The sequence below is a fragment of the Bombus pascuorum genome, chromosome 13 (assembly GCF_905332965.1).
Source record: "Bombus pascuorum chromosome 13, iyBomPasc1.1, whole genome shotgun sequence".
Taxonomy (NCBI): domain Eukaryota; kingdom Metazoa; phylum Arthropoda; class Insecta; order Hymenoptera; family Apidae; genus Bombus; species Bombus pascuorum.
Genome location: NC_083500.1, coordinates 11421029 through 11446997, shown reverse-complemented (window position 1 = coordinate 11446997; position 25969 = coordinate 11421029). Strand labels below are relative to the sequence as shown.

Here is a 25969-nt window from a genome sequence, read left to right as displayed (position 1 = left end):
CTCCAGCTAGCGCCGGAAGTCGTAGGAGGATGCCAATTGTACGACACTATCTTTCAGCGGCGCTATCTTTGCCAAAATAAACGTACGAACCAAGAGAACGGTAATCGGTGTTACGTGAAACAGGAATATTTCAATGTTGCTCGTGATAGCTACTAGACAACTTGAAAGACGACTTGGACCAGTGATTCGGAACGGAAATACGGACGAACCTGTGACCATCTTCGCCGGAGACGTGTTCGTGTGAGTACACTTGTTATAATAAATAGCCCGTTTATGTAGTTGAAAGGCGCATCTATTTCACTGCCTCGAGTATACATAGATGTACAGCTTTAAAATTTTTAATCGCTGCAGTATCGCGCGACACGCTCGTAATCTTGACGCGTAGGCGTCCAGGAGGAAATAGTGAGGTTTAAGCTTCTTCCTGGCGTCTACGAATCGTAGCTCGGAATCTTACATCTCGCGGATGATTTCGCACGAGTCTGTTCGAGATAATTTTTGCATCCTTGACCGTCGTCAACTCGTTAAAATCAAGTCGTAAAAGTATTACACGATCGAACGTATATTCGTTCGTCGGAATATTCGTTGGTGGCACGTAGAAGCGTTTGGCCCGTACATTGTACGCCAACAAAAGCGTGTACGCGCTTATATATAGAAATAGCAGTGACGGAACAACACCGGAAGCGAAGGAGTTCCGCCCAAGCCTGAAGGGTCAGTGCACTTTGAAAGGCGAGATCCAAGACCGCGCGTACGCTTGCCGAAATCCTATCTGCTTCCTCCGCCAAACTAGTTAAAGTTCTTACGTTATTATCGCGAAACGGGGGAAAATCGATGTTGCGGTAGAAACGAAACGAAGCGACGAGTTGCTCGAAAGGGAATCGCGCTCGAAGAAACGTCCCCCTCGGCGATGCATCCTCGACGGAAGTAAGATAGGCGTTCCGGTGCGTGCGGGTTTTAAGGTCTTTACGGCCGCGCCAAGCGTTTCTCTCGTTAACGCGTGCGAGCGTTTCCTCGCGAAACGCGTGACTTTATGAATGAAACCACTACCGAGCGGAGTTTCTACGCGATGCCGGTAGTATTCGCGTTTACTCGCTCGTTCTATGTAGGAAGGAAGTCGCGAAGCGAGCTGGAATTGTCTCTTCCATCAACGTTGCGCACCGTACGCGCTCGGTCAATTACCCGGTCAATAGTTTCCCGGCAGGATGCTGCATTCAAGGAAGTGTAACTTCGTCCGCAGGCCATCTACAGGGTGCTTTGAATCGCGCCGATCTGCCAAATATATCGTTCGTCGTTTGATCAGCTAGATCGGTTTATCCTTAGCGGCGCCAGCCGAGGGTATCCGTCTCTGTGCTTTTGTATTTTCGAACGTTGGATATGGCGAAAGAATTCGCGTAACCTTTGACAAAAATTCGTACGATTTGCGTGCGTTCCGTCGAGTCCCGGATCTTCCCTTCGTCTGCTCGCAAGAAGAATCTAGCTGTATCGCTGCACGGCGAAACGTACGGACGATTTCGATAACGCAAGACTGATCGACAACGTATCGAATGTTGAAAACGCTTCCGTCCGAAGAGGATCGTGTTTGGTTCCGTCGTGTTCTCTCCGGTGCAGATTCGAAGCTTTCCTTCGGATATTCGTCTAGTTGCGACGAGACGAGGCGACACAGTACGAAACGAGACGAGACGAGACGAGACGCGTTCCAAGTAAGCCGAAACAGTGTCGCAGTGGGCTACGACCGATCGAATTCTAGGCCGACGACAGGCGATGCTATTTCTAAACTCATTTCTATTTTCTATTTGCATGCGCCGGCATCGCCACGACAATTTTATACGTCTGCGATATTTCGAGGAGTCGGCGTTAGCCTGTCCCGTGTCTTCTGCCGAAACCACGTAAGCGTAGATCTATTTGCTGATCGAGAAGAAAGAAAGTTCATCGACAGGTCGAACAGAGAGAGAGAGAGAGAGAGAGAGAGCAGCCGATAACCACAAAGCCGGAGCCCTTCGATTCTCGTTGAGATTTTATGGGCTCGTGGCCGATAATGCGAACGTAACGGACGGTCTGGCTCGCGTTTCCGCCAGAGTGTAATCGTATTCGATCGAGCAATTAGTAGCATGGAGCGGCCATTAAGCACTGCTATTCTCCACGTGAACGTCACGCGGCCACTTTACACGGCTGTGTTCGTAACCATTACAGTTGTAATCGCATTTACCTGGCGCTCGCGCGCGAGCCATCGTACGCGTATAAACGCGATAAGAATCGCGCGTCGTATCGCCCTTATGGAATTCTTCTTGCGCAATTACTCGTGAGACGCCAACTCGAACTCCTTCAAACCCGACGTTATGTAAAAGAATACATTGATCTTTTCGTTTCGAAATTAACCAAGCAACTTCCTTTCTCCGTACGTGACGTTTCTCACTTCCGACGCTCCGATAAAAGTATCGAATAGTTCGCTCGACTATAGCGAAATAATTTCGAAAGTTGTCCGAGCTAATAAAATAATCTCGCAAGCGAGTTTCTTACGTCCCTTCTGCGATCGAAGCGTAAACGAAAATTCGCTTCGACGTAGACGTTTCGCGAATCGACGTTGCGTTTCGTCTAACGACGACGTCGTGTAGCTTTTCAACGGTACAAAAATTCGCAGCGTTCGGCTTAAAGAGAGAACGACGAACGACGAGGAAAAGACGGAGCGATCGATCGGCTGTGTCGGAGCGGTGGAGAGATAAAGAGCGTAGATGCGGATCCGTCGAGCGGATTTTTATCGTGCACGCGTCACGCGTAATATTCGCTGGCTAGAACAAGGAAATAGAGGTAAAGTCTAAGACAAGGAACAAGAGAGTCAGCCATTTTATGAAACGGCAGAGCTGCCTCGTCTCGTTGCCATGAGAGCGCGCCACGTTCAGATCTTTTGGCGAAAAAACTGCAAGACGTTTTTATAAAGCGAGACGTCAGTTTCGAGTATTCTCGTTGAAATTTCCAAATGATTTTCCAATTTCCACATCGATCGACGAGCAGCTCGAAAAACCGAATTACGATCGTTCCCTCTGCTCTGCCTCAAATCGCAGCCAACTTGCGCGCTTTCGTTGATTCTACGAAATCGTCTTTGCTTGCCATTCCTCCAGTATATTTTAGTTACTTTTCCATCGTGCCACGTTATTCCGTGCTAGCTACGACGATAACACGATATCCTTTTTCCCGCGTTTCCGTTTGTTTTTGTTTCCGTTTTTGTAGTCATTTCCGCTTCCGGTTTCGTTTTCATTCGGCCGTCTGCGTCGTGGCTCGTTTCTTTTTTCTCCACGAGGAGACAACGTGGCGAGCGTAGTCGCGGAAACGGGATAATCTTCGTCTCATGTTCGTTCTTCCGAGTAAAGTTTTAGTCGCACGTTCGATCCACTTGCGCTCGATAACGTTTCATCTTTTCAATCCGTAATTTCCGTGTTTTCCGACCTCGTGGCTTCCCCTTCCATTCTTTCCCCTTCCCCTCCCTTTCCTCCGCCGTCTTTTCGCGCACGCTTCACTGTGTCGCGAAGGTGGCAGATGGACGAAAAGAGAAACCAATAGCAGGAGAAGGTCGAACAGAGAGAGAGAGAGATGCCGCCGCGTTGCGGGAAGAAGGAAGGAAAAGCGAGCGAACTGGGACCCGAGCGAGAAAGAGCAGAAGGAACGAAGCGGGAGACTGGTGGGAGCGAGCGAGCATCGACAGGGGGAAGGGGAGAAAGAGAGAGATAGAACAGGGAATCCACGAGCGATCGACTGCCCTAGTCAGTCCTCGTCCGTCTGCCGGTCGGTCGTTTACGTCTATGTTTGACAGCTTGTGAATTCGCGTCACTCGAGCTTCGACCAGCCAGTGCTTCGTCTGTGTGTGAGTGGATGTGTATGTGTGCCGTCTCATCTACCTACACGCTCGATTAAAAAAATGAATTCCTTCTCGACCGACTTGCCGATATCAATCGGGACTTTTCTCTTTTTCCTGGATCGTTCGATCTTTCGAATCGATGCCGCGCATCGATATTTTCCGATCATTCTAAAAGACACTTTTATCCGTTCACGCTAGTTACCGGACTTGGACGATTCTACGATTTTCAAAGGAAAAGAAGGTACGTGCAGCAATGAGAACAGTTACTTTTCCTTTTCTCTTTTTTTTTTTCTTTTTTTTTTTTTTTTAAGGGTCGAATCGTTAAAAATTAACGAATCGGAGAAAGTTGGAGAAAATGAAGGCGATTAAAGGCGTACACTGTCGTCGCAACGTTTCGTACAGTTCGCGCCGCATAAATAGAGCGATGCGAAATAGAACGCCGTTACCGATGCCACCGTCGATATCGCTGGAATGTACTTGCATATTTCCTCCGATTTCGTACGTGCGATTCGCGCGCAAGTCGCGACAACGCGTTGAATTTACGTCGCGGCGCGTGTCTCGTCGCATCCCCTAGCCACGTGTCGGACCACACGTTTCATCCCCGTTTTCCTTCGGCAGCGGATTCCGCCCTCGCTACCCCCGTTAGCCGATCGTTAGCTCGTCGCTTGTCTTCTTCGTTTCTCGTCAAGTTGGTAAACCGTAAACGGCGAACTCTTCGACAAAAAGACGGTATATGATTGTTCGAGCGAAGAATCCTCGATCAAGTCGTAATATTCGGTCGGCGATTCGCTCGACCGAGAAGAATTAACAGCTCGGCACTCGAGTCCGTAAAGAAAGAGCGATGGAATCGAGAAGGTGAACGCACTCACGCGAAATTTACGCTGGCCGCGTATGTGCGCACGTGCGCAGCCGTGCACGCGTGTACGTAGGATCGTTTGATGTTGGCAAATGGCGCAAGTAAATCCGCGTATTATTAAATAGATAACGATCATAAATTTGGCCAAGTTACATAAAGACGCAAAAGTGCGCGTTAAGGTCCACCGTTCTATTTATGTACCGACACGGCCGACGTTCTAAGACCGCGGTTCTCAACCCCGTTCCTGCGCCTCTAATCGCAGAACGAACGCCAACCGCCTCGAAACCTGAATTCGAAGGTTTGCACCGATAACTACCGTTCGATACTCGATCTGTATTTATTAATAAGAGAGGGAAGAAGAGCGGAGGTTTCGTGTTGAACAGCGCGGAAGTTTGTTGCCGCGACTATCGATTCGCAATGAATTTATAACGCGTTCGAAAAGGTACCTGTCAAATTCTTGAAAAATAGAACCGCTTTATGGTAGCAGTGCCGTCGAGTCTCGTCTTCCTTTACTCTGGCGATCGTTCATCCATCGATGAATCCAATTATTGTTCCGACTTTCAACAAAACTCCTTCCATTTCCGTGTGTATTAAAAGCAACGAGGGAACGTGATAAAAAGAGAGCCGCCAGTAGGAAGGAAGTCATCGAGAACGTTGTCCCTGTTTATCGTTGCCCGTATGTCTATTTGCCTTTTATCAATTCTAGAAGCGATAATTTCTTTTCTAAATTGCGAGACCGCGGTGCCACGAACGTGACCACGTTCGTATATCCGTTTTACCTGCAAAGACGAGTGCGATCGGGTTTTTTCCATCCTATTCGGGCAACAGAACGATCCCGATACCGCTAATGGCCCGAAATAATTCGGGGACGATAATGGATCGCCGGCCCGAACGCACAATCTCGCAGTAGAATGATCCGTTTGCGGTCAGACGCGTGCTTCGGTCACGAAGCAGCGGCTACGTGCAAGTACCATCCTGCCGTGAAAGGATCGGACAAACTTCTACGAGCTGCCCTGTACAAGTTTTTCTGCGGCGCCTCGTCGCATCATTGGCACGCTTCCAAACAAGCCAGCTCCGAGCTTCGTCTATTTTCGTTGATTCCGATCTTTACAGGAAGACAGTGACCGCATTCGCCACTGCCGCTTCTTCCGCCATTCGCGATAGACGCTCGAGCTGTTCTCGCCCGTTCTTTCCTTCCTTCGCGAGCTTTTACACGCTCGAGAACTCTCGCCGAGTTCCTATCACGCCTCTCTTTCTCCGTACGGAAATTGGACGATTCGATTTTATCACTGTACCAGGCTCGCAAAGATCTTTCAAAATTCTTTAATTAAATCCTTCGAGGCGAAACGTTTAAAGTTGTTCAGAAAGAGTAAAAATTCGCGAGCGAAATTTTACGCAAGGTTTGTTGGCTTTTGTTGGGTTACTCATTGATGAATATTGAGCTGTTTCTCAATAGCCGATGAAAATAAAAAATTACCGTTTAATAATCGATCAGTGATCAATCGTCCCTTGTGATCCTTTCTCTTTCTCTACCAGATCGTCTATTTCGATTTTACAGAATTCCTATAGATTAACTCGAATCGTTCCGACTCTTATCGGATAAGCTAATACAGTTTCGGCTCTAAATAGAAACCTAAATCCCCGATCGCACACGTCACTCGAGAAGAAGTCTTAGAATTTTCGACCGTCGACGAATCTCGTTCGATCGCTTCTCGTCTTCGTCCACTTCCATTCGATCGCACCATCGTTGAACGTGCCAACGCTTCTCGCTCTGTGCCTAACGCATCGCATGCAACAGGTATCTGGCCTGACGTCACGATTTCAGCACGAAGAAAGAACAAACGATGCGAGAAGTCGCGAGATACAGTGGAGAGAAAAAGAGAGGGACAAGGAGGCCGAAGCGGGGGTGGGAGCAACGATGACTGGATGGTGGTGGTGGAAGTTCGTGCCGGTCGCCGGCGGTGACGACGGTGACGGCGGTAACAGCGGTAACGGCGGCGGAAGGGCCGCGGAATCGTGCATACATACTTACACACACAGGCAGGTCGCGCATGACTTTGGTCGTACGCGTTTCTCGTTCTGTCTCTTTCACCCTTACCGTCCTATCTGCTCGGTGCGCTTTTGTTCTTTCATTCTCGTCGCGGTGTCTCTGTTGCTCGCGGCGCATTGTCACTCGAGAGGAACAAAATCAGCCGAGCGGAGTTGTGTCACCGCGACACCCTGTTACGCGAGTATTATTCAAGACGCGTGTGCGTGTTCGGCACGAGCATACACGCCTTTGAAGCGTCGAAAGAGCGTAAATACGCCGAAACGAGGAAGCTCATCGATCAACGGTAGTTGGGTGGACGTGTCGCGACACCCGTGTTTCTTTTTAACCGAACGCGACGAAGAAATTAATCGCGGATCTTCGTGCTCGATCTCCGTCGAACGCACCGTCACGCCCCGTTGAAAGACGTAGTCGCGAACGATTCGACGTGCCTCGAGCTGCATGCAAAAGTTCGTACGATAACGCGAAATCGCGAATTGTACGTCGCGTCTGAAGGGGGAATTTGAAGTCGCCGCACCGTACCGGCGGAGAAGAAAAATCCGGGCATAGTCGTGTCGCGAGAGACGGAGGCGATCGTCTTCCGCGTTTTTCAACGGGTATCTGCTTCTTCTTCTCGGCACGTAGGACGGCCGACGAGGGGGAACAGTAGCTGCAGTAGGTGTAACGGGGTGCCGGTAGAGACGGCCGCTGCTGCCACTATGGGAATTCTAATTAGAGATAATGACGTCATTAAGGTCTGAGCCACGACGAGACGAGACGGTCTGCTGCGCTTGCTGTACATATGTACTCTGTGCCGAGTATACGTATGTATCGGTGCCGCCACGTATATGCAAAACGAGCTTTGTTCGCTTCTGCGTGTTCTATCATGGCAACGTACGCTCCTCCCGTGCGAATGCACTTGTAACCCTGGACGAGAAAAGGAACGTTCGCTATCGGCCGACGAAAAAGACGGTTTTCGCGCGAGTGGGAATACACGAGCCGGATGGGCCGCGGGGAGCGTCGCTTTATCGAACGAACGGCGTCGCGATATCGAGTCGGTGGCAGTAACGTTAGCGTTATTGAAATGCACCGACGTATCGTCTTCCTTCATTCCGGCCAAGCGTTATCGCGTAATCGTAAATTCGACTTTATCCGCTCGAGCTGCCTGCGCGCCGTTTATTCCGCAACTGAATGAATAAGAATGTAAATGAGAAATATTAAGAACGATAGCGCACCATGATTTACACTTATTTGTTTCTTTTTTCTTTTTTTCCATTTTTTCTTTTTTTTTCTTTTCCGTTCCTTCCCGCTCACCGTTAAGTAACCGAGTAGTTTCGGTTCAGAGTCCAGCGCGATAGCGTTTCACCAGCGAACAAGGAGAGATCCAGCTGCATGACCAATCTTTGGAACTGTGTCTCGGATTACGGCGTACCCTACGCCTCTCGCGACGTCAACCATTTCGAGAAAATCCAGCTTCTCATTGATTAATCTATCCACGATTGACGATTACGTCAAGGATGTACTTATTCAGATTGTCGGCTTTCTCGATCGAACTAGTTGCAAAATGGATTCCAGCGACATAGGTTATCGCGAAAGCAGCGCACCGACGTCGCCGTTATCTCGATGTCGCCGTGTCTATCGAGTGAAACTCTCGCTACTGTTAGTGCCTCTGTGTCGTTGTTTCTCTGCTAACGCGATTATCACGCGACAACTATGTGCAATGTATATACAACATATATCCTACGTTTCGCGTCAGAAAATTCTCAAAACCGTCGTCCTTGGTTCGTTTCTCTGCGCAAACAGGGAAATGTTCGCTTAACGTCGCGTTATATTCGACATTGCGGCGTCTAACAGCGTTCGAGGCTTCCTGGGGCGAGAGCCACGTCGCGACACGTCGTGACACCGACTCTCGTCCGAAAGCCACAAACGGTGTTAGACACGGCGGTGTTAAGTATAACGCCGTAACGCGATACAACGTTAAACGTGGCAATTCAGGCCGTGAAAACAGCATCAAGACCCTGTGTTCAATCGCTCGGACGGAAGTCGTAGATTTCTCGAGCTGCGTGAACGCGCGTTACTCGTACGGGACTTGGGAGGCAAGCCACCGCACCGGTAAGCAGGACCTTATATGGCGTAGATATTCTCGTTGCTCCTTTTCCCGTAGCATTCCTTAAGCTCATCGTGGACGGCAAGTCGTCTCGTCCCTCGACACGCACGTTTCTCTCTCTCTCTCTCTCTCTCTCTCTCTTTCCCTCTCGCGCGCGCGCGTTCGAAGCTCGCAAACTCTATAAGGCGTTTAAAAGTCCGTTTGGCCGTGCCGTGAACCTCGCGATCGTAACGAGCCTTTCGTTTGAGAACCCCTGACATGCCTAAACGCTGCTACTTTACTACTCCGCTACTCCCTGTATCGCCAGCGCCATCAACAGCACCGTCCTCGCGATTGGCTCTTTAAACTTTAAAAGCCAACGCGCTGGCCGCGAAACTATCGACGACCGGACAGGGCCGTCGCAGATCTAGAGGATCCCCACCACGCGGATCTACGACGATGAGGCCCCTTTCAAAATTCCTCCCTTCCAAGCGTTCTTCTCGTCACGCGTTCCCCGTCACGTATTCGCGAAATCGTTGCTCCGACCATCCTCCGTGTTTTCTTGTTTCTCTCTCTCTTTTTCTACCAGAGAGAGCGAATCGTCGAATGGACTGGTGAAAAGTGCTTGTTGCCCTCTTTCGCGAGGAATTGACGCCTCGGTAGCACGCGGTTATGCAAAACAATTATCGTGGAATGCGGTCAGCTGTTCCGAGACGCGCGTTGACGTCATGCGATTAACGCGTGCGCGAATTCTTGCGGGCTCCTACGCACGTGCGTTGCGATTACGTGACTCTACGAAACTGCACGCCCTTCTCTCCCATCCAATGAACCTCTTTTTTTTCTTTCTCTCCTTCATTTTCTCGCTGTTCGTCTTTTCGTCTCGTCCCGTTTCGTCTGATCTCATCTCGCCTACCCTATCGCTGAAACACTACCGGCCAGCTAATTAGAGAAACGCGAGGCGTTCCTCGCATCGCTTCGGTTTTTCGCTTGCGTAACGCGTCCCGAGACACGCCTCGTCCTTGAGAGTTTTACACGTGCCGGAATTACACCGGCTGTGAACTCGTTCGGTGTAAACAGACTACTAGCGTTCGTTTATCGCGTCAACCTCGTCGGCACCGATCTTTTTCGGCTACTATCCACGTCGATACGACACCAACGATACATTTTTCGCGAAAGTTTAGCGCTACCGTTTCAGCGTTTCTCACGGTACGTGCCACACCAAGTATTTGATATTCTCCCTGCTTCGACCTTTCAAGTAATATACTATACAGTCTGTCGTCAAATAACGATTGAACATTTCAACTCTGAACGAAGAAGAATGGGCGCTAAAAACTAAGTCTTCGGTTTCCTCGGTTGTTTCGAAATGGTAAACGGATAGAACATCTCCACCGTGCATGTAAAAAGGTTCTGTCATCCATCGTACTCTGAATTCTCTCTCTCTCTCTACGAAATTTTATCTTCGATCGATATGGTCCTGCTAAAGTCGTACGAAAGAAATCGCATCGATCGCGTACGATCGTGGGAACGCGTTGGCCAAAAGAATTGAATTTCTTTCGCTGGTTCGCGGCGATTCTTTGAAGCGGAACAACGAAGAGAGGGGAAGGCAGAGAAAAGGAACGACCACGTCGGAGGTGTAAGAGACAACGAATAGCAAGTAGGTCGTCGGTCGTTCGCCGATCGTCGTCGATAGCGGTAGGTAGCACCAATCGGCGTTGGGTCTTTAAAAAATTAGCAAGCTTCGGGTCGCGCGTGGGTTCGTTCAACTTTGGCTGTCCGTGCCGCTCTCGCGCGCACACACGGCGTCGAGAATATTTCTCCCTCTTCGTCGCCTTCCATCCCTCTCCCTTTCTTCTAGCTCCTCTGCTTCCGTCTCCTTCCATTCGCACGTATATAGAATGTTCCGCCCAAGTGACTCACTAGTCCTCGCTAGTACCTTCCTTTTTTCCTTTACGATTCTTCCCGCTGCTCGTTATCCACCAGATATCGAAGATTCTCATCTAAGAATCTGCGACTTGGAGCAACTCCGAAACACGCGACAGCGTGTGTCGAGTCACGCGATTTTCCCGACTCGTCACCGACACGTGAACTAAATTTTAGTCGGCATAAAGCGGCGATTATCGTTAACAGCGACGATGAGATGCGTGCGAATGAAGAATTCATTCGTTCCGTGGATGACGTTACATTGAGACGGACGTCACGATGAATATATTCCAGAGAGTTGGATCTAGTTCGAAGTATCGTTACCATTCGTATCCTTATTGCTGGATATCGCGGATATCGATGATGAAATCATATTTTTATGAAAATAATTGAAAGAGTAGGACCCAGACGGAGATTTGTCTCGCCTATTAAATATCGTAACGAGAACTGTATTTTCGATATCGCACGCGTTTTTCCGTGTTTTGCGCGTTCCATGCATCACTGTACCTTCGAATTTTCCATAAATGCACAAAAATCCGCAGTCTTTTATACCCTAGTTATTAGGAATCTAGGAGACGATGGCACTTCGAGTCGAACAAAACAACACCCAAGTGTTATTTCTTTTCCTCGCGATGGACAAAATTTGCCGTAACGAGAACTATGATCCAGACGTAATCGATATCGACGGATTATAGAATCACCGAACTCGATGATATCGCGATCGGCCGAACGCAAGGACGCTCGAGATAGGTCTGTACTCGAGCAAGCTTGCTTGTTCTCTCGTAATCGGCTCACGGATCGGCCAATCAACCAAGTTCTATCGGTTGGTCCGGCCACTGAACGTCGGGTCCGTATCTACTTAGACGTGACATAGCTGTGTGCGACTCGAAGCGCAGCGTGGGAACTTCTTCGAAGTGCAGAGGTTCTCAATTTCGGAATTTCAAGCCAAAAGCTTTTATCAGCCGAGTGGAAAAGTTCTATCGATTTGACATAGTCAAGATACGGTGTAGCCTCTTACATCCGAACTTCCATTTCCCGAATATCCTAATATCTGAACGTATTACAATCCGTCGATCTACAAAGTGACATACTCTGCTCATACGTCAGTAGTAATGTCAAGAATAAATTATTTAAAAAAACAACGCTATCGATAGATAATATGAAACCGAGAAAGCTTTCGCGCATCATCTCGCGTCTCTAGCGTTCTTCGATAATTTTCTTAGAAAATGAATGAAGCGTCGGTATATGGCAACGACGATAATGATTAAGGAGATATTCGTGTACATGGAAGCTGCCAAAGACGGAGAAACGGTAGTCGACGTATCTACGTACATACTTACACGCGTCTTCGGTTCGTGCTTTATTTAGCAAGTTCTTGCTGCGTTTTACGACCGCCTTAGCTATGTGTTTTACAACCCGCTCGCTTTACAATGCGCCATCGCTAGAGGTTTTTACAAGCATCATTTATCTAAACGCTAGTATCGGATGTGTGGGTAGTTTACATATGGGTTCTTTCATAACGCACGTTCATATCTGCTGGAATGGGAAGAGACACAATACGCGGTCGAATATATGTATTATTTTCGTTCTTTCCTACGTATTTTTATACGTACGTTCTTTATGCGTATTTTCTTATAACAATACCGTATGGATATTCGAAATTGAATAGAGAACGACAAAGGTAGCACAAAGAATATGATAAAACATCATTTTTCTCGGATGGTAGATACGACACTCTAAGAAAAGGGGACGTAATAGTCTAACAAATTTCCAATTACTACGTTTAAGTAGTGCAACTTCAAAAACTTTTAGGTAGATCGTCGAATCTTACAGATTTTAGATTTTTCTCCGTTTAGAATTCGTGGTACCAATGTCATAACGTGATGAGTCGCGAATGTATTATTATTATTAATCCGTTAACCGAGTCCTTTATGAAACTCGATTCGAAATAATATCTGGTATATTTTAGGAGAGCGGAATAGCGCGACCTTATAAACAGCACAGGAATTTAATTCGGTAATTTCGGTATTCGCGGTAATCTCGTCGGTGGTGGAAATATTTCGAGAAAACCGAAAGGACGAGAACGGGATACGTGCGCGATCGAAGGATGCTCACGTATGAATCAGTCCATTTATTTAAGCCGTTGCAGCACACGCGTACATCCACGGCGGTGTGCGTGTCCCTTGCGCACCACGTCTTGTGCATAGATCGTCGTTCCCTCTTTCTCCCGTCATTCAGATACTCGCCATGAATGAACCGCAAACTCTTCGTTCACCTCGTAGTAAATACTTTTTCCCACACGTTTCCCGCAACAATTCAGTTCACCGTTCAAGGTTCGAGGGTAAACTCGCCTATCAACTAATCGTTGCCTCTTTATCTTTCTACACGATCCGTTAAATTTTCCACGGGGTAAGAGAAACGAATAGGATAGTTACAACACCAATGGCCAAGTAACTGTTCAAAGAACTTCGCTTATACCACGAATTTCGACTCACGATGTATACTTTTTCCTAGACAAGGTTTGGCGAACACGATTTAAGAAAGGTTAACGAACCCCAGTTTCCTCGATAGCCACGATAGTAACATTCGTGGGTAAATGTTTTACGAGTGCTCGCTGAAACGTTAACAAGCCGCTTAGTCCTCCTGTTTATTACCAGCGGAGGATAGCTGCCCCGTTATTTGAGCGTGTGAAAATCAGCCGACGCGATATTCGTTATTGATTCCACAATATCCCGCGATTATTATCCGCGCGTAATTAAACGCGAATTAATTGGAGGGCGATCGAGACCTCCTCGATTCATACAGTCATTCGTGCGAGTCGAAGGAACAAAGAGTTCAGACCATCGGAAGAGGAAGGGACAGGGGAAGAAAAAAAATGTGGAATTCATTGCCCAGTTGGTTAATCCAGAAGTGTATCTTTCGCTCGTTCTATAACTGGGTCAACGCACTCGAATCTTCCGTGCGAATCTTCTACGCTCGTACATATACGTTTCGATTTCTCTCCTTGACGTCACTGCTACTCTATTGCTGCGTTGTTCCAAGCATTAGCGCGGAGACCGCTCACAAATCGAAGCTAATCGCATATACAGCACTTTTTAAAAGTCTTTGGATTATCTACGATAATGATTTCATAATGGTAAGTAATAATCAGACTGTGAACGTTAATGTATTTATGAGAAATTTAGATGCAAACATTTTTAATATAATGTAAAAAAAAAAAAAATACATAAATGTATAAAATATTCAAGGCAACGTACTCGCGATAATACGTGATAGGTGAACACAAACCATTATTTCGACTCCATTTCTTATATTCACAAAAACGTGAATTTGCTTAAACGTTTCCGGTCTATCGATCGGAAAACGTTAAAATATTAAAATCTTAAAATATTGAAACTAGAGTAAAATTACGATGTAAAAGTTCAAAGGCTACAGCAAACTGAAAATAACATCAGGTATTTGCATATTTATTTATAACGACAAAACGTACGCGTATTATTACTTTCGCCGCAGTCCATACATACATCGCTTTAAATTTCACAACGATAACGAAAGTTCGACCGCGATTAGGCGCGTTCGCTTGCAAAATTGATAGACGAAATTAAACAACGAAGGCTCGTTACTTTTTGTATTAAAGACGACTTCGGCTTCGATATCAGGCAGACGGCGAATAAGCAATAAATCGTTTGCGTCATAGCGCCACCTGCGCCAAGCTCGAACGCTTAGTTGCGTAAATACCTGTGGCGTACGTGTACATATATGTGCATTCGCAGGAAATCGTCGTGAGCTCGCGTGTCCACATCCACGCATCGTCATGAAAGGAAACGACGAAAAGCAGCACGCGCAACAGGTCTTTTCAGATTCTACCGACACGAGTAAAATGAAAGGAATCCGTGCAAACTTTAACATACTCTTTTTACCCTTCTTCACCTTCTGTCTCGCGCTCCTTTAAATTACTATTCGCTTAAACGCGTTACCGTGTCCTACACGTGACGCGCGATTAGCGTCAAGCGGCTACACATCGTCGCGACTGAATGAGATCGTCCGAATCCACTTCGTATCGAAACGCGCCATTATATACCACGTGTTACAGCCGTGTAAAATCGCTTAAAAATTTTAGCAGCTTGCCGATTATTTTTCCTACGTTCTCTAGATTAAACGTTTCTAACGAATTGTTGCTTCCTTTAAATTGTAATTTTCTATCCCTTGGCCTATTTTTACAAAATTTACCAATACCAAAGACCCTCGACTACTTCAACTATTTAAAGTCTCGCTCGTCGAATTTCGAGACCAGCCCAATACGCACAGGTACCATTCCTCCAGTTACATAAATTGTTAAAATATAAATTTGCATAAACATCGAATTTAGTCGTTACGAAGGAAAAACATGACGTAGGTATGTAATTTAGTTTATCTCGTAGTCGATGATTATTGCATGGACGATTTGCTATTAGCGTAGTTCAGTTTCGTAATCTTTACTGCTCGTATCGATATCCGATTCCGTTGGTCGGCTCCTTTCCCCTTCGCGCTAGGCTTCCCCTTTCCCTCGTCCGTGGCTCTGAATGCGCGGCGTCAGAATTCTTATCGAGTGGCAGAGAGCACGTTTACGTCAGAGGTGACCACACCGGAATAAGTTTTGTCCGGAGAGGCCACACGGTTGCACGGAAAACGATCGTTATTCCGCCAACGTTCCGCTTCTACTTCTCTCGTTATCATTCGGAGCGGTGTGCGTGCAACCGCGACTCTTTAAGTCTATTCACTGGCCTCGTGTTCCTCTTCGCGAGCGTCGATCGAGGAAAACCCTCGTTCGACCGTTCCGGAATACCGGACGTTGCGAAACTCGAGAAACCTCGATTCTGATACTCCTCGTCACGTTTAAAACAATGTCAAGATGGAAACGTTCACTTGGTTTATATTTGACATCTTTGTGATTCTAATAAAGTGGAACTTTTGTGCCAAGCTACGGCGGAAGTTGCGTTAAACGCAGTTCTCTATCGACCGACGAGATTCAGTTAGCGAAAATTCGAATCGTTCTATCGGTATCGGATACGTGTCCGCCCACTCGTCGTTACCACACAACGCACACGCTTCCTCCCATCTCAATTGATTTTTCTGTAGGCCAAGATAGAATTCGTTACAGTATAATTTACGTGTGCATTATCACATACATTTGGACACTTTCGAATTACTACGAGTCTAGAGGTTCGCGAAGGTATTTCGACACCTACCGTAGAAAAGTTTCACGGGTGTGTGTTATATAGAACTGTGAAATTTCTCCAGCATTGTAACGTGATACGACTGTCGTGATTAGGCAATCGACAACTGAGAAACGTTCTTTTATCAGAACGTTTAAAATATGATAACAATATCAGGTTTTTAATCGAATTACGCCATACATATGTTCGTATACTCGCGTAGCAGGGTACACGTGGAAATATATTTCGCAAATTTTCTGACGAATCATTCCATATCGGATGCGTTCTTTGTCGTTTCTCCCTCCGCTCTGATACATGCTGCTACATAGCGCAGAAAAAGAGAGAGAAAGAGAGAGAGAGAGAGCGCGCAATGATCCAGTAATGAATGGATTAAACAGCCTGACGTCACAGGATGGATTATATAAACGGTGGTGCGCGTGACATCGAACGTAGGAAGGAAGTTGGCTTCCTTTCGTACCTAGAAGGTATTCGTCCGTATGCACGTTCGTGCGATACATGCATACGCATAAGCGCGTACGCAAACGATTTCGTTGTCGAGGGGTCGTTCATTTAAAAGCGGACGAGCTTGGTTAGAATGCCGATGACGACAGTGCCGCCCCTTTCGAACCTTCCCTTCGGTGAAACTCTCTCGACCTCACTCTTCTTTCCGATACACGACGATCGATTTTGACCTGCTTTTTTACCTTCGATTGGCCGTACACCTACACCTACAGAGATTGTTTTCCTTTCTGTTGCAGATCTCGGATAGAAAGTCGTAGGAAACGTTTGGCTGAGACATTCTGTTAGCCGTTTAAACCCACGTTCCACGCAGTTGATAGAGAGTCGCGCGAGTATACGCGTGCCAGAAGCAAGGTATGCCTTCTAAGAACCGATCCTGCGATCCGTCGCGTCTAACTGTCGACTCCGGTCGGTATATTTTTGAATCCGCTCCGTCGAGGATTTAGTCGAATAGCGGCGCGCCGTACAGTAGAAACGATGTTTCGTAGTCAGACCGAGTGGACGACCCAGTTATCGCGAAGCTCGTAATACGCGGAAAGATCTAGGCACGTGTTTATGGATCGAGACAGACGCGGCTCGTTTCTCTCCGAGGTCCATCGTGGTGGTTATTAACGCGTGTAGTCTGGGAGCCGTCTGCAGGTCGACGTCCGACGCGCAGAAATAGAAGCACCGCGACGCTCGTTACATTCCGTCACCTACAATCGCTGACCATTCTCGAAAGCCGCTGGCCAATTCGCCGCTGCCGATTCCACCAGTCTCGTGCACGCCTACTGCATTTAAAACGGTCGCGCGTGCTGTTTTAGCTCGACAAGACTACCGGGCACCGATCATCCGCGGCTCCTTCCGGTAGGCGCCGTTATATCGAGTCGTCTGGAACGCTCTTCCGCTCTCGTCCATCCGTTCGTCTATTCCGACCTTCTTCGCCGCGCAGATTTCTTTTTCTTTCTTTCTTTCTTTCTTCCTTCCTTTCTTCTTTCTCTCGTAAACGATCCGGGTATCTGCGAAGATTTCACACTAACGGTTTTTCACTTTCGTATGGTGAAACGACGATTACCTCGGAGTTGGTTAACGGTCACCCTCCTAACACTGGAAGAAGGGCAGGTGTGTAGTCCGGTTTACGAGGGAAAAGGGCAGCTGCTCGTCTTAGACGCGCTCTCTCGGAGCAAGGGAAAGGAAGACGAAGAACGCGAAAGGAAGGGATGGGACGCGGTTCGCTGCTAAGGTAAACGATATAATAGGGACGTAACAGTGGGTCCTTTTTAGAGGCAGATGTCCTGTTCGAGACACGTGCCCATCCCGAGCTCTCTTTTTCGGACCCACGGCCCCCAACTACCTTCTTTCTTCATCGCGATTAGACCGAACGCGAGTGGGAATGCGAGCGGAAAAGCCTGAGAAGCGCTCTCTCAGAGTTCGCTGTTTTCGCTCCTCTCCTCTGCCGCGTCCGCTTCCGTCTTTTCTTTCATTCTTCCGTCTCTCTTTCCCCCTCCCTTTTTTCTTTCTTTTCTTCCACTCGCTCCTTTTTCTTCACCTGGACAGGAACACCAGCTGCTGCTCTCGTTACGACGAATTATACCGTTGCGTAGACAACCGCATCGGTTATAATCACGACGACGAGCATGACTACAACGATTCAAACCAGCATCCATTGTGTCCCTCTGAAACTCATCCAGCGGGATCGCGACGATGTTTTCAACATCCAGAAACCAGACCCTCTCTCCCGAAGTTACGAATCGAAAGGGAAGAAGATGGAGCGTTTAGAAGTTAGTTTCGCAGGGTCAAAACGGTTTTTACCGGTGGACAATCGCGAGAAGTTCGAAACGTAGTTGACCAAAGAGGACCGAAAATTTGCGTAGCCGGTTTCTCTCGTCGCAGGCTGCGAGTTCGTCGATGGATCGAAGATGGAAGACGTGGGGAGGCAAACTCTTTCAAACGGTCGAGCCCACGGTTGAAAGGTGCATTGAAGATTTCGTGGAAGCCGCGGTTCGTCTCTCCATTCGCGAGCCGCATTCAAGTTCGCCGCGTTCGTTGCCTGAGAGCCTCTGCACGGCGTGCGACTTTTTGAGTCGCTTTGGTCCCACGCTGAGACTATGGCCGTTCTACGTATACGCGTGCACGTTTCTATGCACATGGACGTATACGCGTATAGATATAGAAAAGCGTGTGGAACTCGCGAGGACTGCGTTGCACCTGCAATTGACCATCCGTTGGTCTGCTTTTCGTTCGCCAATACTTATCGTCGAATTCATTCTCGTTCCTTCGCTTCTCCCTGAAATTTATCTGAAATTCATTTACATTCACCGTTCGATTATACACATTTTTGGTTAAAGAACCACACGACGTCTACGTCTTCTTGTACAAAATTTATCAATACAATATTAGTACAATATTTGTAAGTCTCGTTATTTGTCATTGTCGGTTGATTTCCAAACTTGTCACTATCGCGCATAGGTATTTGACGACAATCGTGCGAGAAGATTCCGATCGACAACCTCGAAAATACCTAAAGGTCTGCCATGACCGTTCCAATTCCTCCGCATTCATCCTCGATCCAAATTCAATGGTCCGTATGAACTATCGAGAATTCCTGCTGGAAATTCGTGTTTGCAGGGAACAAGCTTCGTTGAACACGGTCGACCACGAGAACTATTTCGCGAGAAAATATTTGCCTTTCAACAAGAACCGCAAAGAAACGCGCGCAAAAATCGGAGGAACGCTATCCAGCTCGATCGCAATTGACTCGCAAAACCGCGAGATTCTAAATCACGCGCAGAATCCGTTGAAAACAAAGCAACGATCTTCTTTCTTTCCGATAGAACGCGAAAAACAATCCAGGACAGCGATTTGGGATTCAAGGTAACGGCGATAAATCGGACGCGAAAACGAAACGAGGAAACGTCGGGAAACGCGAATCGTGGCTGATCTATTATGAAGCGGTTCCTGTGTATCGTAACGCGCCGAGATTGACAATGACATAACGCACACGACGCCACTAGTCCTCCATTATTCATCGAAGAATCATCGATGCGAATTATCATATTATAATGGCGACGGACATCGGTATTCGTAACCTTGAAACGATGACCGCTCGTCTTGCCACCTTGAACGGCGGAAGCATCGGTATTTCTCGATATTCGATCGAGATCGAGATCCTTTACGTTCCTCGCCTATTCGCGTAGATTCTATAGACCGAGACAAAGTCCAGCAGAGCGAATAGTAACAAGAGAATAGCAAAGTCGAGCAACCGTGCTAACCGCGGCCAACCCAAGTTTCCTATCGTTTCTCCGCCGCGTTCGTTCGGTATTCCGTGCGTCGTTCGCACGATGATACCCGTGGCGTACTTCCACTACACTCGACGATATCGACGACGAATCCATCTTCGAACGAATCATACCGGAATGCCTTCTCGTAATTCGACACGAGCCTCGTGAAGGTAGAATCGAAGAGGACAAGGGAACGAGGATGTTAACAGCGGACTCGTTTACAAGCCTTTCAAATTTACTTTGGAATTTACAAATAATAATTTGTGTCATCTTCTCGCGATAAACGAACTTGCACGAGCAAGCCGTACATTACTCTCTTGAGAATTGAATATTAATCGTGTTTACGCGATGAAACGAAGAAATTAAGAAGGAACGGAGTTGGTTAGCTGAGAATAGAAGACTCATCTAGGTTGATAAATCAACGAATCGCATGGTCAACAACGAATCCGGATGTATGTACTAGTAAGTCAGTGTAGTCGTTCGGCTGTCTCCCACGGCAGGGCCTCGCGTCGACCGCATTCCACTTGCAGACCCTTTCCACCGCCACCGCTGCTGGGTGATCGACCCTAATCGCCAAATTCGATCTCGAATTATCGTCGTCCCGCTTTCACGCGTCAGTTTCACGCTTTCCTTGTAAAAAAGAAAAAAGAAAAACTCCGTCGTTTTCTATTCCCACATTCCGTCTATATATTTCCTTTTACCACCAGCTTCGCAAATTCTGCCAAACACCCAATGAATTTTTCGAAAATTGACGCGACAATCGGCAACGAATGTATCACGAGTTTCGTACGTAACGTTAAAAAGTATCGTTAGCTCTGTAACGAGACCCGACTATCGCGATTACATATAGTGGTCGTACATTATATTTACGTATATATAGTACGATATAATAACGATAGAAAAACTACGATACTTGGTCGGCAAACGATCGCGATCCAAAATGATTATAACACGAGAATTAATAACTAGTTTGTGAGTAGATGCAAAAGACCGCATCGGGGCAGATGACAGTGACAATAGCGGCGGTGATATCATTATTAGTAGTAGCGGTATAGAATGGTAGAAGTGGTACGAGCTGCAGAGTAGTAGTAGGTGGTGAAGCCGGTAGGTGGAACACGACGGTGATTCGGTGAGCAGCGGGTCTGCTCCCTAGTAGAGGCATCGAGAAGAGAGGAGAAAAGAGAAGAAAGAAGAGAAGAGGAGGAAGAAGAAAAGAACGAAAAGGTGAAGGAGGCTGATCAGGAGGTGAGGAGGCAAGAGTAAAGTCGCCGACTGGACTCGTACCTGCATTCCATTCCCACTGGCCGCGTAGGTCCTTGTATAGGTGGTCGTTCTCCTTCTCCTTCTACTCTTCCTCCTACTTCTTCGCCAGAGGAGTCTTCGTCAGTCGTTCGCTCTTCATCTTCATTTTCCTTTTCATCTTCGTCCTCGTCTTTCTCTCCGTTTTCGTCTCCGTTCGCCTTAGTTTCTTTGCCCGCTCTTTCATTCGTTGCTCTTGCTCCGTCTGCCTCGTCTGTACACGCATCTCGCCTATCTGTTCGATAAAAATTGCATCCACCGTTACCTACCTGCCGCTATCTATCGCTTCTTCTCACTTTCTTATTTACTGCCCGATACCGATTTTGTTATTTCAGAATTTCGGTAGTCGTTGAATGGACTGTCCCATAGGACATTTATTGGAACGAAATTGATTTTTAACTTTAACTTTTGCCGATTCAATTCGCTTATCCGAACACGAACTTTTGTTATACGAACAAAGTAACAGCGCACAGTGGAGGAAATTGGCGAGTTTCCGTTATATCTGCCGTCCACCGTACACCGTACTGTGCAGGACTACTGTGTTCGAAAAATTATGCTTGTGTCCTATATTTTCGTAAATGCGTACTTCGTTGACTCGCTTCTCCCCTTGGTCTCCTACCTCTTCGATTCGACTTGGTCTTCTCGACTTTATCGTTTCATCCTCTTTCTTCGCTGCTCTTCCTCCTCTTCCCTCTTTTTCGCTCTTCCTCCCTCGTTTTCTCTCCAGTTGCCAACCGGATCAGAGTCCCGAGAGCACTCGAGAAAGATCTCCGGTCTAAACGTAGTCCACGGCTTTTCAACCAACTTCGCAAAAGGAGGTCGGTGCCGGGAGATGTAAAGCGTAGACGATCAAAGGTAGAACATCGCGTCGTCCATCTTCGTCTCGGCAACGGTTTCATTTCGATGGTCTCAGCCGTTGCTACTCCTCGTTCTTCAACCCGTTAACACGTTTCGCTCGCATCTGCGTCCATGGACAAATATAAACTCGTCGAGTTATTCCAGAGCTGCAATCCTCTTAATTAGAACAATTAGACGATCCGAGAATAGAAGGATGACGCGATCCACGTACCCGAGTGTCGCGGAATCGCACGGCCCACGCGGTCCTCTATCTGCTACGACATTGCCCATCTTTTTCCACGATGCTTTCCTATCCATCAGCGTTTCGTCTTTCATCGGCTACAATCGGTCCGATGAGAAGCGAAGAGAAAGCAAAAGGGAAAGGAGTCGATGGTCCATAGGATGGCACTCTGAAGTCCTCAACGACAAGGAACCTTTTGTCCATGTCCTGTGTTTTCTGAAAAAATTATTGTTTATCGCACGGTGGTGTCTCTTCGTATCTTTTCAAGCTGTTTGCTCGCCGAAGCAACGACGAAAATCTTTTCGTCCGTGTGCCACACTCGTTGAAAAAGTTGCCGATCGTTGGCCGATCTTCTTTGTTTCTTCGCGTTTCCGTACTCCATAACAAAAGGGGTTACTACCTGTTGCCTGTTTCGACAAAGATCAAAGGAAAATAAAGAAACGTTCCTCCGGTACGTATAGTTTCTCCGCTGTTTCACAACGCATTCGCGCGTAGACAACTTGCTACGATACCAAGAACAAATATCGCTTTGACATGTTCCTTTGATTATACCGTTTCGACGGTGAACAATATATTTCTACAAATTGGTATTTGAGCGGCTCGCAAGCTACATCGATTAACTCCATAATTTAAATGAAAAGAAAGCGTGTACTGAACTGGAATTTATCCTTATCTGTGTTATTTTTCCTTTTTTTTTTCTTTTGCGATAAATACGTTTATAAAGATAGTTTGTAAATAATTTGTTTCTTTGAGAAGTTTAATACCATATAATCACGTTTGCAGATGATGAAACTGAGAAAGTTAGAAAATGACGGAGTTGATCGCAGGCTTCTGAGAGTTGGCTACCTACCGTTTGCAACATGCAGCAACAGCAGGCGAGAAAAAGTTGTTGGTCGTTGGTTGGCTCGGTGAGGACGCAGCTTAATAGACGCAGGATCACGCGTCGAAAGTTTCGGGCGATCAGTGAACTTGAAAGCGGTACGATGATGAATCCGCGAAAGTAGGAGCAACGACCACGCGAAGGGAATGCTGTTCGACTTCCACGCGCGCGCGTTACGTGACAATATGCCCTGGAAGCTCCGTTTTCTGGCTAAACTACCGATGCGAACGATGCCATCGTGCGCGCGCGCTAATCGTTCGTAGAAAGTTCAGCAACCTCTGCCGACGTTTCGTCTCGTGGCCCTCTTTCTCCTTCCTTGCCTCTCTCGATAGCCAACTACTTCGATCGGCGTACCGAGCGTATTTAACGCTCGATTCCATGACGAGCTTCCTGTGCCACGGAACGAGCTGCCATTCCTCACCGATACCGTCGCTACGTTAGAACGTGTCGCGAATTTCGTGGAACGGTGAACGGTCGACCTTGTAAGCCCGACTAGAAAGCTATACACAGGGTGTTCCAGTATTGATGGTAGAATCGAGCAGGGGCTGGTTCCATATTTCAAAAATGGATCGAAAATATGGAATACATTTTTTTTTTTCTTTTTCTTTTCTATTTCAGGCTTGCAAATCATTTCGGACTTGATTTTCGAGAAAACTGTCTTTGAAAGCCTTGGTTTAAAGAAAGTGGAATTTTCTCCGCGTTCCATTAAGAATTGGGTTGCTTCGCGCGTGCTCGATCATCGAGTTTCGTGTTTCGTTTGCGAGAAAACGAAACATCCTACGAAAAATATTGTTTATTATCTACTTTGTTTTCATTTTAGGCTTGATTTTCGAGAAAACTGACTTTGAAAACCTGGTGGAATTTTCTCCGCGTTCGATTAAGAATTGGGTTGGTTCGCGCGTGCTCGATCATCGAGTTTCGTGTTTCGTTTGCGAGAAAACGAAACATCCTACGAAAACTATTGTTTATTATCTACATTTTTTTTCATTTCAGGCTTAATTTTCGAGAAAACTGACTTTGAAAGCCTAGTTTTAAAGAAAGTGGAATTTTCTCCGCGTTCCATTAAGAATTGGGTTGGTTCGCGCGTGCTCGATCATCAAGTTTTCTCGCAAACGAAACATTCTACAAAAAGTATTGTTTATTATCTACATTTTTTTTCATTTCAGGCTTTATTTTCGAGAAAACTGACTTTGAAAACCTGGTGGAATTTTCTCCGCGTTCGATTAAGAATTGGGTTGGTTCGCGCGTGCTCGATCGTCAAGTTTTCTCGCAAACGAAACATTCTACGAAAAGTATTGTTTATTATCTACTTTGTTTTCATTTCAGGCTTGATTTTCGAGAAAACTGACTGTGAAAGCCTGGTTTTAAAGAAAGTGGAATTTTCTCCGCGTTCCATTAAGAATTGGGTTGGTTCGCGCGTGCTCGATCATCGAGTTTCGCGTTTCGTTTGCGAGAAAACGAAACATCCTACGAAAACTATTGTTTATTATCTACTTTTTGTTTTCATTTCAGGCTTAATTTTCGAGAAAACTGACTTTGAAAACCTGATGGAATTTTCTCCGCGTTCGATTAAGAATTGGGTTGATTCGCGCGTGCTCGATCATCAAGTTTTCTCGCAAACGAAACATTCTACAAAAAGTATTGTTTATTATCTACATTTTTTTTCATTTCAGGCTTTATTTTCGAGAAAACTGACTTTGAAAACCTGGTGGAATTTTCTCCGCGTTCGATTAAGAATTGGGTTGGTTCGCGCGTGCTCGATCGTCAAGTTTTCTCGCAAACGAAACATTCTACGAAAAGTATTGTTTATTATCTACTTTGTTTTCATTTCAGGCTTGATTTTCGAGAAAACTGACTTTGAAAGCCTAGTTTTAAAGAAAGTGGAATTTTCTCCGCGTTCGATTAAGAATTGGGTTGGTTCGAGTTTCATTTTCTCGCAAGCGAAACATCCTACGAAAAGTATTGTTTATTATCTACATTTTGTACTTATTTCCACGCGTAGAACAAATTCTTATCGATTCTTCGCTTCCATCCAGGCCGTTATTAGCCAAGTTCCAATGTTTTTGACAAATTTTCAAATACGATGCAAAGTCTCGATAGCGTGGTCCCGCGAACAAAATCTTATTCTATATTTTTGATTTGTTCTTTTTTTTTTCCACCTTCTTGGATCACCTTCTTGCCGATTGTACCGTCAATACCGGAACATCCTGTATGCCGTGCTAAAGCGATCCTCGTTCGCGATGCTTCGAATTTGCCCTCCTTTCGTATCGCACACATAATCGTTCCTGCTTTTCTCGACACTCCTTTTCACTCGTTTCATCCCGCGTAATATTCCTCTCGACTAGTTGCTCTTCGGTTCTCCGTCTCGCTCATTGTCCACGCTTATTCACCGCGATGCGCTGTTTCGCTCGTTCAATTACGCACTTCGTCGGAATGCCGAGGGAGAAACGAATTCCAAGAGTGGCAGCCTTGTCAAGGTGTTACCCGCGCCACTCCTGCATGGAAAAAGTTTTCTACTACGTAAGTACGTGATTTCGATGATGCGTTGATAATGATCGAACAAAAGAGCTGCGTGCCGATTCCTTCGTTGCGCGTATACGTGCATAACCGATCTTGTAATATTTTTCGACTATAACGCGTAGTTACGTAAGAGCGTTTGCACGGCGTCATTTTGATTGTTGCTCGATGGAATGGAAAAGTCAGCCATTTGCCGTAAATCGAATGGCTTTTTCGCAGAAGGAACGGACATAAAGGCAGACAAATATATTATTGCGAATTATAAAAGAGATTGTAGAAAGGATTATGTAATATGTGTTTCCTGGGATTTTTTAATCCGAGGATTCGCGTCGGTGTAATATATCGTAATTTTGAAAAGAATTTTCACAGCCTGGATAAAACGCATGCTGATCGACGATGCGTGTGATGTACGCGTGCGTACATGCGTACATGCATACTCGTGTACCTCGATCCACGTCTGCACGCGAGATTCTCTGGAGGGGTCTG

General features: G+C 46.5%; 1 long non-coding RNA gene across 4 annotated transcripts in view; it reads left to right on the top strand.

The window, feature by feature from the left end:
- The first annotated feature begins 3039 nt into the window (after positions 1-3039).
- LOC132913190 (uncharacterized) overlaps positions 3040-25969 on the top strand; it is a 34564-nt gene continuing 11634 nt past the window's right edge. Inside the window, exons 1-3 of one of the 4 annotated variants that reach the window (XR_009659340.1) lie at positions 3040-4088; positions 16689-16803; positions 22870-25486. This is a non-coding gene — a long non-coding RNA (uncharacterized LOC132913190). Of the gene's footprint in view, positions 4089-16688; positions 16804-17985; positions 18005-22869; positions 25767-25969 lie in introns of those variants that run through there. The other 3 variants (XR_009659339.1, XR_009659341.1, XR_009659342.1) reach the window with 3 other exon arrangements.